Source organism: Lucilia sericata, unplaced genomic scaffold (assembly GCF_015586225.1).
Source record: "Lucilia sericata isolate MDLA Ls3-8-SP2 unplaced genomic scaffold, ASM1558622v1 Contig001278F_arrow, whole genome shotgun sequence".
NCBI classification, from domain to species: domain Eukaryota; kingdom Metazoa; phylum Arthropoda; class Insecta; order Diptera; family Calliphoridae; genus Lucilia; species Lucilia sericata.
Genome location: NW_023995229.1, coordinates 7,330 through 13,767, shown reverse-complemented (window position 1 = coordinate 13,767; position 6,438 = coordinate 7,330).

Below are 6,438 nucleotides of genomic sequence, written 5' to 3'. Positions count from 1 at the left end.
GTCTCTCTGAAGTAAATTTTCATTAGAAAAATCTCTTTAAAGAGAGTTTTCTTTAAAGATATTTTTTAGGAAAGATTCTTTAAGGAGAAAAATTTTTCTTTACAAAAATTTTTCTTTAGAAAAGCTTCTTTAAAAAGAGTTTTTCTTTAGAAAAAAGTTTGATAAGAGAGACTTTTTCTTAGAAAAATTGCTCTTTACAGTTTCCTTTAAGTCTCTTTGAACGAAATTTTGATTAGAAAAATCTCTTTAAAGAGACAGAAGAGCTTTCTTTAAAAACTCCTGTCTAAAAAAAGGTTTCTTCAGAAAAGTTTTTCAAGAAAGAAAGAAAGAGTTCAGAAGGATCTTTTATTAGAAATATTTCTAACAATATACACAAAGGGAAAAAGAAATGTACACGTCTGGTACCAAATTGACACCAAACTCTTTATAATTTTTCAATACCATCCGTTGTCAATGTATATACATACGTACGACAACACTATGTAATGTTGACAACATTGCAACAAATCGTTGTCGGAATCTAAGTTTTATACACATCCGTTGTCTAAATGTTAAACAATCCGTTGCCAATTGTGAGCTTACAACGTTTGTTAACATTTAGACAACGGATGTGTATAAAATTTAGATCTCGACAACGAATTGTTGCAATGTATGTATATACTTTGACAACGGTTGTTATTGAAAAATTATAAACTCTTTGGTGTCAATTAGGTATCAGGCGTGTATATTTCCTTTTCCCTCTGTATAGTAGTTTTTAAAGTTTCTATAGCAATGATTCTCCAAAGTAAATCTAAGAGAAACTAGGAAGAGTTTTCGTTAAAAAAGCTTCTTTTAAGAAAGTTTTGATTGGAAAATATTATCAGAGAAAGTTTTCGTAAGGGAAGTAGAAATTGCTTTTTTCATTGAAAACAGTTTTCTTAAGGAAAGTTTCTGAGTTTAAGAAGCCTGAAAACTATATCACAACGGAATAATGGAATTTGGTTAAAAATGTTGCTACACTTATAGAACATTTTGAATTTGCTTTGAATTGCCGGAAATTTCGATAAACATACCGGAAATCGAATATAGAAAATTACAGAAATTTGTTTCAGAAATTCTACAGATCGTATTTTCAATTTCTATAAAACCTATTCTTCTGTCTGTAGTATTCTTTAGCACACTGTATACTTTGCAAATTAAATGATTAAACTAGAAGAATATTATGAACTCTATGGTGAAGTGAAAATATCCACTTTATCTTGAATATTCGGTTTTTTATTATACTCTTTTTTTTTGGTTTTTTGCAAAAATTGTAGATGAAGTGACATAAATCCAGTTAACCCACACATTCACTTACGAGTACTTTCCTGCTTCGTTAATTGTGTGTGTGTGTGAGTGTATATTTATTTTAGTTTTTTTATTTATTTTTTATTGTATACTTTGGCTTTTTTCATGATATATATGTTTTATTTTTATTTTTTTTTTCATTATATTTTTTGGGAAAAAACTAAAAGTATTGCGACAAATGAAACTTGTTTTTTAATGGCTTCACTTGAATTTTACTTTGTGCACCAACACAACCTAGAGGAGCTGAATGAGCTCCATATTTACAACTACAACTATAACATGGAAGCTTTATTTTAGTTTTCATTTTAGGTTTTTGGCAGGTAGACCGACCGACCAACAAGCAGAGCAACAATAACAAGCAACTTTTTCAAATGTTCAAGTTACGAGCATGTACTAGTACTACTACGCCTTGTTTTGTCTTGTCTGTTCGTTTGCCGGTCTCCCCCGGTCTACCCAGTTTTTAGTCAAAAAGCCTGTCTGCCTGCCTTACAGCCCGTCCGTCAGTCAGTCAGTCAGTCAGCTTGACTGGCTTTCTTTCTTTTGAATTATGTTTAACACAGAAGAAAAAAAGAATAAATACAATAAAGAAAAATTGTTGTATGTAGATATTATATAGTATCCCATAATTCTCTTTCAGTTTTCTTCCTTCTTTCTTCTGCTTCTCGTTAAATACTCGTACTACAAATATAATCTCATGTAATCTTTATAACTTGCGAAAAATTGAAAAGTTTTCAGTCATCGAACGACGTTTTAGATACTTTAGGAGAGGTACACTCCAGAAAACCAAGATAGAAAGAAACCCATTTAAACTCAAGAACAAACAGCTGGTTGTTGGCTGGCTGTCTCACTGACTGCCTGGGTTGGATTTAACCAGTAAAGCGTTGTTGTTTGGTTGTAACGTTTTTTTTTTGTCTGTGGCTGCTCCACTTACAACAGCAGCAGCAGCAGCAGCAGTCTCATCATCATGCACATCTACATATCTTAGATAGTACCGAGAGTATTTTTGTTGGAATTAATTCAATTGGAAAATAATTTCAATCAATTTATCTATAATTTAAATGTGTTTTTTTTTGCTCTATGTAGCCTTAAGGAAATTGAAAGATTACAATATGGTTTTCAAATTTAAAGTTTTAATTCATAGAATTAATCTTTCACTTTTGTCTAGAATTGAATTTCGTTCTTTTGCAAACAAACGTTGTCTGAACGTCGTTTTAATTGATAGTGGAAATAACGATAATGTTAGAATAAAATTAAATTAATAGTATTAAAATGAAATAATGTAGGCGCGGGAGTTGATACTTGGTATTATATGCTAAAACTTTCGGGGGATTTTCACAGTTAAATTGACGTTTTGAATGTCTTATATAAAGAGATTTTTCGGCAAAGTTATTTAAGTTCGAGAAACATGTTTAATTACTCAATGTGAATGAAAGATTAAAAATTTGAATGCTTTATAATAGTTTCCCTTTTAGGTCTTGTAAATAGAGATTTATGACTGTTCAGTATCATAGCTCCTGAGAAATATTTTACCTATCACTGTGACGCTACGATCTACTCTGATCGTTCTTGCAAAAAAATTACAACTCTCGCATATTCTTGAGTGAAATCAAATATTTTCAATTTCCCCGCCGTATAGAGTATCGAGATCCTTCGTGAAAAAACTTAACTGAGTGTCAGATGTCTTAGTTTTATCAAAATGATTATAATGTCTAGTACCGCAACTGGATGGCACTAGTTAAAAAGGTTATTCGACTTATGGAAATGATTTTTATTTCAAATGAAAGTAAAATCAATAAATCGTTCAAATGTTCATTCCGAGTGAATAAGCTGGTCCAAATTACCCTGGACTCGAGCACAGAAATCGGCTAAAATATCAGAAATTTTACGTTCTGCTTTTCTAACATTGTTGGCATTTATTAAAAAAATAAAAAAAATTTGCTGAATCGCTTCGTCCTAAGGAGTCGGAACTTAATCGTGGTATAATCCTTCCGAATCAGTAGCAAAACTTAAGTTTTAGCCCGAGGTGTACCTACTCTCAAAAAAAAAAAAAACACGTAATCCGTACTTTAGTCAATCCAGATCGGAATCAAGTACAAAATACCTGAATTAAGTACGAAAGTTTTGACTTTAGCGCGATTTAAGAATCTTTTAGATTAAAGTGATCTCAGCGCGTGCTTTTAAGAAATTTTTTAATTGATTTAAGCTTATAAGATTGTGAAATGTAAATTGTAAAAGACCATGTCAAACAAATTTTGGAAAATGTTTGTTAAATCAAGTTTTTCAGATATCAAAATCATACCTTTAAATATCTGATAGCCATGATATAATTTTCATTATTTACAAAATTACATTGAAATTGCATGAAACTAAAATCAATAAATTTTATTATTTAACCTCAAGATAACACTACAAAAAATGTGTAAATTTAAAATAGAATTTATTACCCATAAAAAGGCAGTTTTAAAATTTAGAAAAGAACTTGAAAAAATAAATATTGAAATTCATTACAAAAGTGTAAATTAAATGTAAAATAATAGATATAACAAATATTTTAAATATAAATTAAGTTGGTTTCTCGTACTGGTCAGTTGTAAAGGTTGTAATTAAAAACAGTCAGAAATTTCGATTTTTTCATTTATTGCCTATTTAAAACAGCTGTTTTCAGCTATTTGTTACTCTGACAACCATTCACTGTGAATGACATATACTAAGAAGAAGCAAATTAATGTAAACATTTGTTAATTAACTTGCATTAACTTTACCTAAGTAAACATTTTGGGCTAAATTCAATTTACTTTCAAATAAAGAAATTCAATAAATTTTTCCAAATTTGTATAATTTTTACAACACAAATAATAATCTTTTATTTCATTTTCCAAATAATATTTATTTTTTATATTGTACTAAAAAAAATTAATTTATTTCCTTATTTGATATTAATGTTAATAGCACAACATTTCTATAGACATTCTTCTTGCATGTCGAATAATACTTCGGCAACATAGAGTGTTTTGTGTGATTAGTCACAAGATAAAAGATCTTAATGGCAAACAAAATAAAAAAAAAAAAACACAAATTTCTTTAAGATGTTTTTTTCTTCTAAATGTTTCTTCACACTATTATTGAACGAATACTAAAGGCCATACAAACCGACACAACTCGAGACATTTTGAGTTTCAGCTGTTACTACTGCCTGCAAGCAAGTTCATTTACTGCAATAGTAAATTTATAAGTATTTTTTTTTTATCAGACATCACATCACAACTATTGGCAGATGATGGTTTATGTTCATCAAATTTATATTTCAGAAGGTATAGTTAGTTTGTCTAACAACAATAGAATAGAGAATTGAAACGCCAGCTAGAAGAATACAACATATCACAAAAAACGCCAATAGTTGAAGTTGCCCGGCAAAAAAAAAAAAAATACAAATATACTGTAACTATGAATGATTGACTGCACGAACAGCAATGACCATAACACACCGGTCAATAGTAAAGTAAAACTATAACAAAATATATTTTAAAAGAATGAAATCTTTTTTCAGATTTATAACTTTTATAGTTTAGCTGATAAACCAATTTAGGTGTTTAGTTTGTATGTTGTCGTGCCCCCTATTTCAAGCATGTTCCTTTTTGTTGTAAATATTTCTAAGCATACTATAATTACTCATACGAAGTTTGAAAACTCTTGCTTTTATAGTTTTCAAGATACAAACATTTTTATATTAGAAAGGGGGCGTGGCAGCTTTGTTTTAATTTCTTAGCTTACATATCTATTTCAATAGGGAATCAAACACAAACATTTTGAACGATTCATTCCTTGTAGTTTTTTAGATATATGAATTTTATTATTAACTTTGTAGAGCAAATGCCACGCCCACTTTTGGTAAATAATATATTTCTATCCCAAATATTTACCTAGACAACTATTTTTTTTTTTTCGAAAAAAGTTTTAAGACCCAAGCTGTTTTAGTTTTTTTAGATATATAATAAGTAACATTCTTTCCCTTTAAAAAGTGCCACGCCTACTTTACATTTCTAAACCAAGAGTCAAAGGAAGATGTAGTGAATATTTTTCTTTTGTATTATAAATTCCTTTCCAACTCTGTTTTCTATAATATTTTTTTGAATTTTCTCGCTATGCTTTGCTAGTTGCAAGTATTTTTATTATACAATATTTTCTTTTTTTAAAAATGCTAAAGAACTCATAAAATCATAACTAAACTTCTTTTAGTGGTATTTTTAATACATACATTTTTTTTATTCTATTCTTAAGATATTTTTCATAGTGTAACAAAAAACTTAAAAAAAAACAAATAATAAACGGGAAAATCGCTTAGAATTGTTGAATGTTGTATATGTACAAACTTACATGCTTATTAGCATTGTTAGATGGAATATACTTGGTTTTAAAGCCGATGGCTTAAACAGGGAAAGGGGAGTGGAATGACATAGAGAGTAAATAAAAATTCCAAACTTTTTATCTTCGTGTTTTTCTTTTTTTTTTTTGGAACAGCGGTCACTGGCAGCAGGTGTTTTATTATTAGTACTAGTTATTATGTGTTTCTATAATACAGTGAATGGCACAAAGAGTATTTTTGACACTCACATTTTTGAAGCTTCAAAAAGCTTTTGAAGGTAATTTTTCAAATATGTTTGATTTCATTAAATTTAATACACTTTCGTTATTGGAGTTTATTCCTTTCGTATTGGCTCCGTATGACGACCAATGATTTAAGCTAAGTTTTTCATTAAGCTAGGCTAAATTTTGTTTCTAACAATATATTGATATCCTTAGAGTTGAGTTTGAGAAACTCTGATTATGATGCATTTTCTGTATATTTGGTATTTTATCATCAGATCTAGTTTAAATATCTCTATATGTACAGTGGTGATCATTTAATTGACGCTCATTTTCTAAGCCCAAATGATCTTCTAAACTTCGTAGCTAACTTTCTATCAGGAGTCAACTTCTAGCATCCATCCAGCTTAGAATAATTTAAAATATCTCATCTATTTTATACACTTTCGTTATTGGTGTTTGTTTTTTTTCATACTGGCTCTGTATGCCGACCACTGATTTAAGCGAAGTTTTCAGTTAAGCTAGGCA